The following is a 14,037-nucleotide window of genomic DNA, read 5'->3' on the forward strand; positions in this document are numbered from 1 at the left end:
ATTTATGAAATACCACCAGATCAACAGTCGAATTCCTGTTTTAATTTTGTTTTTACTATTTATAATAAGTTTTAGTTTGAGCATAACTCTTCATCCGTTGGGCTTTAAGAGTTGCACCCGACATGAAAAGTTCTTAGAAAAATTAGGAGAATAACATGGTTCAGCCAAATAGGACACTTACTATTTTTAGCCGACAACCATGAGGTCTAGTGGAAATCATGACCGTCTATAAATAGTAAGTTTGCTATTTATAGTAAGTCACGATTTCTAGGAGTTTAAGTTATAATATGAGTCTGAAACTTCGTCTTATAGTTTATGTTATTATTTAAGAGGTTGTAATTTCATTTTTCATCATCAATCAATTTATTATAAATTTTTAGAAATTATTCTATTTTTTCTTATTTTTCTCATGGATTCGAGGCATCTCTATGAAGAGTCTAGAGAAGTTCTGTGGATTTAGAATAGTTATGCCCCTGAGGAAGACGGTGCTCGACCTCTACATGTCCTTCCCTGCATCAGTTTATTATCAGAGCGAGGCTTTTCCTCGGATCTATGACTTCTAATGATGAGTCAGGCAACAATCTCATGGACGATGCTCTGTGGAATCATCATTTAACCACGGTGGCTTTTGAAGCAATGCAACGGGAGAATCAGCAATTCATATAAGAGAATCGGCAAGTCATGCAAGGGTTACAAGCTGCCATCGACCACTTGACGGAGGTTGTAGGGCAACTCCGTGGTCATGACGGTAATTCGCCAACTCTTGCGCCGGAACTCGTAATCACCCTGATCGCAATATAGTTCCAGCAGTGAACCAAAGGATCATCCCTAAGGAAGGGGGATCTAGTGACGAGGAAGTTGACTGCATGATCCTCCAATATCCTAGAAAAGGTGTTGATCGAGCGTTTAGGATGAAAGTCGATATCCTTAGCTTCAATGGCCAACATCACATTGAGGATTTCCTTGATTGGCTTTCTAAAGTTGAGTGATTCTTTAACTATGTGAAAATTCCTGAAATGAAGAAGGTCAAACTTATGGCTTATAAGTTGAAGGGCGGAGATTCAGCTTAGTGGGAGTAACTACAACTTGCACGGACGAGACAAACGAAAGCACCAATCCACACATGACAGCAAATGAAACAGCTACTACGCACACAATTTGTCCCTAACGACTATGATTAGGTACTATTCTAACAATACCAAAATTATCGGTAGGGTAGCAAGTCGGTAAGGGATTACAAAGAAGAATTCTACCGATTGGTGCGCATAACGATTTGGTCAAGACTGAATAACAAGTAGCCCAATTTAACAATGGATTATGTATGGCCATCCAGGATTGGGTCCACATGTAGCCCGTTTAGATGATGAATGATGTGATCAAATTGGCTACTCGAGTGGAAGCATGACTTAAACGTCCCAGCACACGGACCTATCCTGCTGCCAAGGTCGCCGCGATAGGTTCGTCCTAGGGAAGCTCCACAGCCCAAAGGAAAAGAGCATGTGAGAGCACGTACTCAACCTCCTACACTAGCGAATCGAGATCAGGGAAGTGGGTAGACCAGGCCCCAAAGGGGTGTAATAACTGTTGCTGGTCCGAGCAGGATCCCAAACACCTATGCTCGGTCAAGACCCAACAATTGCTATCATTGTGGCCAACCAGGTCACCTATCAAATACTTGTCCCCAACGATAAGTGGCGAATCTTGCCATTAATGATGGTAATACTGAAAAAGTTGAGGAAGACCCAAATGTTGAGAGTTATAGCATGCCATTGAGGACGAGGTAGATAAGGTTGATTGGGTTCAGCAGGATCATGGTGAGTCACTCGTCATGAGGTGACTATTGTATTTACCGAGGAAAGAGGTACACCCACAACGACATAACATCTTCCGAACTAGATGTACGGTAAATCGAAAAGTTTGTGATGTGATCATCGACAATGGGAGCAGCGAGAACATCATTTCCAAAATCATGGTGGAGAAATTGTAATTAAAAATGGAACGTCATCTATCCCCATATATAATCGATTGGATTAAGAAAGTCAGCGCGACAAAGGTAACTGAACAATGGACCATATCCTTTTCAATTGGTAAACATTATAAAGACGATGTAGCATGCGATGTAGTTAACATGGAGGCATGTCACATACTACTTAGTCGACCGTGAAAATTCGACCGTGACGCCACTCATAAAGGATGAGATTATGTATATATTTTCATCAATGACAACCGAAAAACCACATTAGCCCCTATGGCTCTAGAGGAACCACTTGAAACTTTTAAACTGGAGGGTCATTTTCTCTTAATCATATGGGACTTTGTGGAGGAATCCAAAGAAACAGAGTAGACCTATGCATTAATTGTAAAAGGAACGGAACTCGAGACCACCAACATCCTTGGGAAACTAAAACCCTTTGCTGCATAAGTTTAAAGAAATTTGGTCCGATGAACTTCTCGATGGATTGCCTCCCATACGAGATATTCAACACCATATTGACCTTGTCCCTGGGTTCATCTTACCCAATCACCCTCACTATCGGATGAGTGTGAAGGAGTGTGATATCCTATAGGGGCAAGTAGAGGAATTGATCCATAAGGGTCTTATTCGAGATAGCATGATCCCATGCGTCGTATCGACTCTATTAGCTACTAAGAAAGATAGGAGTTGGCGCATGTGTGTCGATAGCTGGGCTATCAACAAAATCACCAAAAAATATAGGTTTTTCAAAAAAATACATATACACCATTCTCTAATGGCTCAAGCTTTTAGAGCGACTGGTTATTTGACATAGTATTAGAGATGAAGGTCAAGTGTTTGAATCATGGGGGGATGGGGGGGACCCAAAAATCCGGCCTATTTTTGGTGTCAGTGTGAGGGCACATACATAATTTTTACCTTCAAAAAGCCACTGCTTAGGAATTTTGGTTCCATGAGGCATGATTTAGTGAAACCTCTTACGAATCTCATATTCATTTTGTTTAGATTAATCAAAGGTTTGGTTGTTTTTGGACATCACGGTGAATTAAGGTAGGATGAATATCATATAAATATCACATGGGTCTCACAAATTTTCAAATTACAACTTTCTATTGAAAAAAGAACACAATATGCATTATGGTAATTTCTTCCTACGAGAAGCACTTCATAGGCATTTTGGTTCATATAGAGGCATTATTTGGTAAAATTATAATTTTAGGGAAATTTGTAGTAAATATTCAAGAGAGTGAGAGAGAGAGAGAGCTTTCATTTTTATGAAAAATTTTCTCAAAAGTTCAGATTTTACCCAATAAGGTCTCCGTAACCCCAAATATCCGAGGTGCCTCTCCATGTTGAGGGTCAAATATTGCATATTATCCCCATTTATATCTTGGTTTTATGAACATAATAATGCTTAATATTTTATTTTACTCATGTTTGTGTTGCAAGGTGAATTTAAGAGTTTGGATTGAAAAGGGTGCTAAAAGCATGGATTTGATGCTTAAGAATCACCAAGGTAAGGGATGGATCTTAGGAGACCAAGATTGAAGAATTCACATGCTAAAGATCCAAGAAAACCAAGTGAAGAATGAAGAGAATCAAAGATTTGAAGTGATGAAAAGGAATCCTAAAATCGTCCTGAAAAAGCATAGTATATCACCTTGATTGCTACAAGTGGATCTTTGGAAACCCTAGTTCCCACCTTTGAATTTCTTAATTTTCTAATTAAATCTCTCACAATTACTTCATTTTATTTTAGATTTAAATTCACATATTTTTATAGTTCTACTTCTAGTTGCTTTCAGAATACTCACGAGGTTAGTTCCTGTGGTTTCGACCTCAGTCTCACTAATATTATTACTACATCGTGACCCTACACTTGGGGTTATGAACAAGTTTTTGGTGTTATTGCCAAGGATTAATGGTTGCGTTTTTCTGAGATTAACAAGTTTTAGAATTAGTTTAAGATTAGAGTTTTTCTACTTGCTATTTTTAGGTTAGAATTTTTTTTGAAACTAACTTAGTTTTCTATTTCTAGGTTTAGAAACTTTCCTTTTTTGTTTTTAGAAACTAATTTACTTTCTAATTCTAGGATAAAAACTTTCCTAATTTTTTTTTAGAAACTTTCCTCATTCATTTTTAGAAACGAAATTTTTATTTTTTAGAAACTTTCATAATCCGTTTTTAAAAACTAATTTCCTTTCCTTTTTCTGTTTTTAGAAACTAACTTACCTTCTATTTTTAAAAACTTTCCTTCTTTTTTTTTTTTTAGAAACTAGTTAGGTTGCTTTCTTAGTTCTTTTTTAGAAACTAATTCACTTTCCTTTTTCTTCTGCAAGATCCCAAAATAAAAACTTCTAATTTGGTAATTTCTTTCTATTTCTAGATTTCTATTTCCCTCTTTCCTTTTAGGTTTAGGTTAGATTCTGAAATTGAGGGATGAGAGTGTTTCATGCTCAAGTGGGTCCATGATAACATTCAACGTCTCTTGAGTGAAGGAGGATTGGTTCAAGGGTTATTTATCCATTATAGGATTAGACATCACTCGAAATCCATAGAGTTAACTGAAGTTATGGCTGTCAATCAACCGGCCAATCAACCTCTAAATCCACCTCAACCTAGGGTTAAGGAAATCCAGGATGAGAATAAGGTTCATCAAGCACCCCCGCCCCGTACTTAACAAGATTATTTATAACCGACGGGTGAGAGCACACCTTCATGCATGGTCTTGCCAGAAAATACAGGACATATGGATATCAAGCCAGAAGTAATCTAACTCCTTCCAAAATTCTATGGACTTGATTATGAAAAATCTATATTTATATATGAAAGAGTTTGATGAGATCATAGCCATTCTATATTTTTTGAACGTGTCCGAGGACACGGTTAAGCTGAAACTCTTTCCCTTCTCCTTAAAAGAGAAAGCTAAGACTTGGTTACATTTATTACATCCACGATCTATTGGCAGATGTAACGATATGACAAGGGAGCTCATAAAGAAAAATTTTTCATATCATAAAACGAACACCCTTAGAAAATCGATCATGAACTTTGCCCAAAAGGAAGATAAAACATTCTTCCAATGTTAGGAGCGGTTCAAGGATCTTGTTAATTCATGCCCACAATATGGTTTTGAAACTTGGCGAATAACAAGTTATTTATTTATTTATTTTTATACGATGGGCTGACTTTTTCCATGCACCAAATGGTGGAGACAATGTGTAATGGGGAATTCATGAACAAAGAGGTTGATGATGTGTGGGATTATTTTGACAAGCTTGCTGAAAACACATAATCAAGAGACATCTCTCCAAAATTAAGCACCACTTCTAGGCCCACTCAATTAAAGGAGAGGGGCAGAATTTATCTTTTGAAATAAGATAATGATATAAATGCTAAAGTGGCTAATCTCACAAGAAAACTCGAAGCCATGGAACTAAATAAGGATAAGGCTATGGAAATTGTTTGCAGTATTTGTGCTTGTAACATTCACATAATTGAAAATTGCCAAACAATACCTGCTTTTCAAGATGTACTGAATGAGCAATCTAATGCCGTGGATAATTATGAAAGACTTTTCAACGGATCCACTTCAAATACATACAATCCTAGTTAGAGAAATCATCCAAATTTTAGTTGGAGGAATGGACAAACTTCTACTCCTCAAGGATTCCCTAATCAAATTCTAAATCAAGAGAAACCTCAAGAGGATCCGGTTCTAAAGCATCTTCAAAATCAAGAGCGTTTCAATTAGGGCTGAAAGTCGGGCAGATTCAACCCGACTGACCCGTGACCGACCCGACATTGGGTTGCGCTCGAGCAGGATGTGTTGAGTTTGGTATTGAGCTTGGGCTATATAAACACCAACTAGATAAAAGTTGGGTTGGGCTTGGGTTGAGGTCTCGGGTTGCCCGACCCAACCCGAACCCGATCGTTGTATAAGTTATAAATGATAATTGAGTGTGGATCGTCTATGTTGAAGGCAATAGGAAATTCCAGTGTTGTCAAGTCTTATTGGTCCACGCCATTTCCGATGACTCAAGCTAACAAGACATACTAGATTTCTCTCTCAAATAGATTGTGTACTACACGACATGACTTTTAAATGAGTAGTCCTATATTTTAGCTTGTTTGTTTGGAAAAAAATGAAGTTCTTTACCATAAATAATTACAAATATAATTAATAAAATTTTAGGTACAAAAAATAAAACATGTATTGAAATATAATAGACTAATGTAATAACGAAAATATTAGCATATATCCACTCGATAGACCTGACCGAGCCCGCTTGGGTTGGGCTTGGGTTGAGAATTCCCAACCTGAGGTTGGGTTGGGTTGGGTTGGGGTTGAGGTATAGGAACCTTGGGTTGGGCTATGATTGAGCATTAACCCAACTCAACCCGCCTGACTTTCAGCCCCAGGTTCAATCAAGGTATGTTACAAGCTTTTCAAGACCTTATAAAGGCCATACAAGGGCTTGAGATAAAAAAAAATGCTATTGGGGAAAAGGGAAACCTTCTAGCTCAACCTCTTCCCAATCCAAAACAACAATATGAAGTCAGCGACCCGAGCTCTTCAAATCAAATGGAGTAAGCTAAGTCTATCACCACTCTTAGGAGTGAGAAAATAATTGACAAATTTATTTCAGTAAGGGCTGAAAAGTCTAAGGACCTGGAAATAGATTAAACTGATAGATCTAACAATACTCCACATGAGTTAGAACCGGAACCATAAGGTAAGTCGATTGCTCCATTTTCCCAATAGTTGATTGCACCAAAACCTCTTTCTAACTCTCAGGACATTCTAAAGGTGCTGAAACAAGTGAAGGTCAACATTTCACTAGTGGATGCCGTTAAACAAATACCCCCATATGCCAAATTTATGAAAGACTTGTGTACGACCAAAAAACGACAAAATATTCAAAAGAAAATCTTTTTAACAGAAAAAGTGAGTGTCATCCTGAAGTAAGATGTGCCACAAAAATATAAAGATCCCGGTAGGCCAACCATTGCTTGTGTAATTGGAAATTATCAGATTGAGCATGCAGTTCTTGACTTAGGAGCAAGCGTAAATCTGATCCCTTACTCGGTTTATGAACAACTGGGTCTAAGTGAATTAAAACTCACCCGGACCACATTACAACTTGCCGATTACTCAGTTCGTGTACCGAGAGGGATAATTGAGGATGTGTTGTTCCAGGCTGACAAATTCTACTACCCAGTAGATTTTATCGTCTTGGACACTCAACCCATCGTGAATATGAGCACTCAAATTCTCATCATTCTTGGTCGCCCATTCCTTGCCACATCAAATACAATAATTAATTGCAGGAATGGAGTCATGAGTTTATCTTTTGGAAATATGACATTGGAGTTAAATATATTTTTTAATATGGGTAAACAATCAGAGGAAGATAACGATTCCCACGATATTAACCCAATTGATTCTTTCGTGGAAGATAGAACTTTTTTGACCTTATCCTCTGACCCTCTAAAGATGTGTATGGCCCACTCCCATGATTTAGATGATGATGTGATTAGGGAGATGGGAACGATGCTGGATATTATACCGGTACTTGAAGTTAATTGGTGGAGGGCACAATTTGAAGAATTACCCCAAACTGATGTAATGCCTCTGTCGTTTAACTTCAAGGCACCGAAGTTTGACCTAAAACCTTTGCCCTCTGATTTGAAATATGTATATTAGGTTAAGATGAGATATACCCGGTAGTGATTTCTTCCCACCTTGAGAAAGAACAAGAGAGTATGCTTATCTCTATTCTCATTGAGCATAAGGGAGCCCTTGGATGGTCGATTGCGGACCTCAAGGGAATTGACCCTTCGATTTATTCTCACAACATTTATCTAGAGGATAATGCTAAGACCTCACGACAAACACGACGTAGATTAAATTCAAATATGAAGGGAGTAGTTAAGGCCGAGGTTCTTAAGCCATTAGATGTGGGTATCATATACCATATATCGGATAGCCAATGGGTGAGTCCAACTCAGGTGGTTCCTAAGAAGTCCGGAATCACCATAGTAACCAATTCCAACAATAAACTCATGCCAACTAGAGTTACTACTGGTTGAAGAATGTGTATTAACTACGAAAAATTAAATACTATCATGAGAAATGACCACTTTCCTTTACCTTTCGTTGATCAAATTTTAGAAAGGCTAGCTAATCACTCGTACTATTGCTTCCTTGACGGGTATTTGGGCTACAACCAGATAGAGATAGCTTTTGAAGATCAGGAAAAGACCACGTTGACATGTCCCTTTGGCACCTTTGCTTACCGAAGGATGCCATTCGGACTCTGTAATGCCCTCGCCACTTTTCAGCGATGTATGATGAGTATTTTTTTCTGACATGGTGGGGCAACATTTAGAAGTCTTCATGGACGATTTCTCTATTTTTGGTCCATCCTTCAGTGATCGTTTGGAGAATCTTAAATGTGTGCTGAAGCGATGTGAGGAAAAAAACTTGGTATTAAATTGGGAGAAGTGCATTTCATGGTTCGTAAGGGAATGGTCCTTGGACATATCATCTCGTCCAAAGGAATTGAGATAGATAAGGCTAAGATTGATCTTATCTCTAACTTACCTCCACTCAAGAATATACGAGACGAGTGATCCTTCCTGTGACATGCTGGATTTTATAGAAGATTTATAAAGGACTTTAGTCACCTCTCGTCCTTTATGAAATCTACTTCAAAAAGATGTACCATACGAGTGGATTGAGCAATGCCAGGAAGCTTTTTCTAAGCTCAATGGCATGTTAACCACCGCACCTATCATACAGCCACTTGATTGGAGCATCCCTTTTGAACTTATGTGTGATGCGTCCAACTATGTTCTTGGGGTGGTATTAGGTCAGAGAAAAGATAAGAGGCCCTACATTATACATTATGCAAGTAGAACCTTAAATCCTGCCCAAGTGAATTACACTACTACGGAAAAGGAACTCTTAGTCACAGTATTCGCTTTGGACAAATTTAAGTCCTACTTGATTGGATCCAAGATCATCATCTACACAGATCATGCGGTGCTCAAATATCTTCTTTCTAAAAATAATGATAAGCTTCGCTCGATAAGATGGATCATTCTACTCTAGGAATTTGATTTAGAAATAAAAGATAAAAAAGGAGTAGCAAATGCAATGGCTGACTACCTTTCCCACCTTGATCTCTCTGATTCCCTTGAGACGACACATATATATGACATGTTCCTTGACGAACAATTGTTTAAAGTCTCTCAATCACCTTGGTTTGTGGATATTGTTAATTATCTTGCCACAGGTTCCACGCCGACACATTGGACTTAAGATAAAAAGAAATTCTTTGCCGAGGTACGTAAATTCTTCTAGAATGATTCGTATTTATTCAAATATTGTCCAGACCAAATCTTAAGGAGATGTGTGCCAGACAATGAATGCCAAAGTGTCATCTCCTTTTGTCATTCTCAGGCCTGTGGTGGTCATTTTTCTGCTAAAAAGACCATGGCCAAAATTCTGCAGTACTGCGACTTTTATTGGCCTACTATGTTCAGGGATACTCATGAGTTTTACAAAGCTTGTGAGCGTGGTCAGAAATTAGGAGCATTGTCCCATAAAAATATGATGTCTTTAAACCCCATTCTTATCATAAAAGCATTTGATTGTTGGGGCATTGATTTCTTGGGACCATTCCCCCAGTCCTTTAGAAATTTATATATTTTGCTAGCAGTAGACTATGTCACTAAATGGGTCGAAGCGATCCCATGCTGGAATAATGACCATCAAACCGTCATTAAATTCTTAAAAGAAAACACCCTTTCCCCTTTTAGAATGCCTCGAGCCATCATTACTAATGGAGGATCATACTTTTGCAATAGGCCATTCACAAATTTAATGAAGAAATATGACATCTCTCACAAAGTGAGCACTCCATACCACCTACAAACATGTAAGCAAGCTAAAATTTTTAATAGGAAAATTAAACACATACTGAAAAAAACGGTGTCAATCCACTCGACCGATGCTTTATGGGCTTACCGTACTGTATTTAAGACTCCTATTGGAATGTCTCCCTTTAGACTTATTTATGGGAAGGCTTGCCACTTACCTGTCGAGTTGGAACATAGGGCCTGCTGGGCGATTAAAAATTTGAACTTTAATTTGAACAATGCTGGCTCGCTGCGCAAACTTTAGTTGAATGAACTTGAGGAAATCCGGAACTATGTATACGAGAACTCGAGAATTTACAAGGACAGAATGGAGGTGTTTCATGACCAACAAATTCTTCGAAAATCATTCACACCAAATCAGAAGGTCCTTTTGTACAATTCTTGATTACATATTTTTCCAGATAAACTCAGATCTCGTTGGACCGGTCCTTTCACTGTTACTAATATCTATCCTCATAGGGTCGTCGAGATTTGGAATCCAAACAATGGCAACGATTTCAAAGTGAATGGACACTGTTTAAAGCCATTTGTTGAAAAATTTGATTCAGAGGACATGCCCATACCTCTGAATGATCATGTTTACCAGGATTGACCTCTTAATATGACGAAGGTGTAGTTAGGTTTACTGTTTTTCGCTGTTTAGGATAGTTTTCTTATTATCTGTTTGAGTCTTTTGTGCTAACCCATCTTCGTACCGAGATCATTGAAAAATCCTTAAAATTCATTCTTTAGGTACTATCTTTCCATCACTTCCCTTTTCTTTTCATTGCCTCTCTTACATTACATGCTTATTTCTTTTACATTGAGGACAATGTAAAATTTAGGTTGGGGATGAGGGATTATGTTACCTAATCAGTTGTTCTCTTAATCTTTGCACAAAAATTGCGAAAAATAAAGTACAGAAAATTGATTTTTTTAAAAAAAATCGAAGTATAAGATGCTAAATGTTGATAATTTATATCCCTGGGATTCAATTAATTGGAGATTTCAAAGTTAAGTTCGAGTTATTAATCCATAAGTAGAAGTTTTAAACATTGATCGAGTCATGATTTCACATGCCACATCTAGCAGTCACATTTAAGTTTTAGTTAACATTGAATTGTTAACTTGGTGATTATTTAGCATGAAAGGAACCAACCTGGGAAAATTTTCCATCATGTTCGATGAGAAGAATTGAAAAAAAAAATGCCCAGCTAAAAAACAGTTGTATTTAAAAAGGCCACCTATTAAATATCTTTAAAAAGATTAACATATTGTGAAAGCCATCGATGGAAAAATCAAAAGGTGGAAGAATAAAAGAGGGAATTAAAAGATGAATTGTAAGGCAAGTTTCGGTTTAGGTTTTGGTTGTCCTGAATGTTCTTTTAATTATCAATGTTATCATGAAAGTGAAGAATTGAACCTTTGATTGTGATAAGTCTAGACTTCATTATATACCCATGGAACTCAATATTTGGAATTGTTCTAATTGGAAGATTAATGCTTTGAACTTGATTATGAAACTTACCAAGTGCTAGAGTTTACAAGAAGGTAATGTACAACATTGATATATTTTAGAATTCTATTATTTAGATTGTTTTTTTTTAACCACTTGAGCTTATAGAAATTATCCTATGGTTCTCGAAATATTATGGGATTATGTTGAGGGTCAAATATTGCATATTATCCCCCATTTATATCTTGGTTTTATGAACATGATAATGTTTAATGTTCTATTTTAACCATGTATGTGTTGCAAGATGAATTTAAGAGCTTAATTGAAAAGGGTGCTAAAAGCATGAATTTGATACTCAAGAATCACCAAGGCAAGGGATGGATCTTAGGAGACCAAGATTGAAGAATTCACATTCCAAAAATCCAATAAAATCAAGTGAGGAATGAAGAGAATCAAAGACTTGAAGTGAAGAAAAAAAATCCTGAAATCATCATCAAAAAGCACAGTATCACCCTGATTGCTATAAGTGGATCTTTGGAAACCCTAGTTCCCACCTTTGAATTTCTTAAGTTTCTAATTAAATCTCTCACAATTACTTCATTTTATTATAGATTTAGATTCATATCTTTTTCTAGTTCTACTTTTAGTTGCTTTCAAAATATTCACAAAATTAGTCCCTCTAGATTCGACCTCGGTCTCATCGAAATTATTACTACATCGTGACCCTACACTTGGGGTTGTGAACACTCCACCCATTTGAAATCAGAAAAAAGCCCTAATTTAGTTATTACCTTAAAAAGTGTGGTAATTGTGGGGCCTGTGTGTAATGTGTTTGACATCCAATATGTCCAACTGGTGAACCCCACCATGATGGTCACATGAAAAAAATGTTGGTCCATTCTTATTAAGGTGAGCCACACCATAAAAAATAAAGATCAAATAAAGTTGAGTACTTAATTTTATTTTTCTTCCAGGTGATCACGATCCGAGTATGCATAGTTTGGACAAGTTGGATGTTGCACGCATACCTCATGCCCCACAATTTTCAGACATTATTACTTTATAAAGAAAATAATAATAATAATATATGAAAATTTACCCAAAAAATTCTCTTAGATATTAATTTTACCTTAAGATTCCTTTAAATCTTATATTTATGAAATCATTCTTCCTAACCGTAGATAGCGGTAAAAAGACATTTTTACTCTTTTATTTTCATCCATCTTCTCATATTGGAAACCAGTTGCAACCGGTTGCAAATGGGCGAGTACATACTCAATGCCAAGAGTACATACTGGGCCCTAAAAAATTCATAAAATATCTCGAGCGCAGATCTGGTAATACCCCACCGGCAATGAAGCAAATTGTGTCCTGCACCCGCCTTGATGCTAATTGGTCTAGGCAACCTCTGCAGGGCCCACCGTCATATATGGAATTTATCCACTCCATCCATTTTGGAAGATTATTTTAGGGTGTGAACCCAAAAATGACCTGGATCCAAGGCTCAAGTGGACCATACCATAGGAAGCTGTGGCGACAATGAAGCCCACAATTGAAACCTTCGTGTATGGCCCGCCATATTGTTTATTTGTCATCCAACCTGTTCATAAGGTCACATAGACTTGTATGAAGGGAAATCATAAATATCAACTTGATCCGAAACTTATGTGGCTCTATACCAATTGTGATGTTATCCACGTTGTCCACTGTGATGTTTATATGCCATCCATACCATTTATAAAGTCATTCCTACCAAGATGATCTTATATATATATATATATATATATATATATATATATATATATATATATATATATATATATATATATATATATATATAGACACACACACACACCAGATCTAAAACTTGTGCAGCCCCACTAGTGTTTCAACAGTAGAAGTTCATTCCTTGCTGCTTCCTTTCTTGAAGCCCTCTTGAGTTTTACATCTGCCTCATTTCTGCCCTCATGACATTACATGTTCTGAAAAGATGGATGGTGTGGATTTCTCGTAGACATCACGATGGCATACTTAGTCTTGCAGAAGTCTTTTACGAGCACTCAGAGCTCTGCCGACCGAATATGCTCATATCACAATGGCGGCCGTCCCAGTGGAGCGGTCGGTCCCATGGGATGGGATCCACCCTGCTTTGTTTTTGAAAATTCAAGCCGGTCACTTATTGCATGACCTACTTTTAAGAGCAGGTGTTAAAAACGAATTTCATCCATGATTTATTATTTTTGTGAAATCTAATGGGTGGAGTGAATTTCTTATAGTTGTTACGGTCGACCCCGTAAATAAATCAATATAGGAGATTTGTGTGGCCCATTCGAATCATAGATTAGCCTAATTTTTTAGCCTTGGGTTTTGCCTAGGATTGCATAACTAATGGTCAGAGTAGATTTCATATATGCATTAAGGTGGGCTTGAGCGTACCTCACTTTAAAAAAAAATAAAAGAAAAAGAAAATAAAAGATAAATTTATTCCCAAGGGCTTGAGTGTACTTCACATTTTTTTTTTCTTTTTTAAGAAGATAAAACCTAAATTTATTCTCATAAGAAGTACACGACAAAGAAAAAAAGGGGTGGGAGTAACTTACTGAGCAAATAAAACTTCTTCAATATACTTGTAAAAAAAGTAAAAAAAGAAAATTTTAACTATGATAAGATAATTAATAAG

General features: G+C 37.0%; 1 non-coding gene across 1 annotated transcript; it reads right to left on the reverse strand.

Moving 5' to 3' along the window:
- Positions 1–5,001: 5,001 nt before the first annotated feature.
- LOC131228364 (small nucleolar RNA R71) lies at positions 5,002–5,108 on the reverse strand. Its single transcript, XR_009162869.1, has one exon. It is a non-coding gene; the product is annotated as a small nucleolar RNA R71 (small nucleolar RNA).
- Positions 5,109–14,037: the final 8,929 nt, after the last annotated feature.

Source organism: Magnolia sinica, chromosome 15, assembly GCF_029962835.1.
Source record: "Magnolia sinica isolate HGM2019 chromosome 15, MsV1, whole genome shotgun sequence".
Lineage (NCBI taxonomy): Eukaryota > Viridiplantae > Streptophyta > Magnoliopsida > Magnoliales > Magnoliaceae > Magnolia > Magnolia sinica.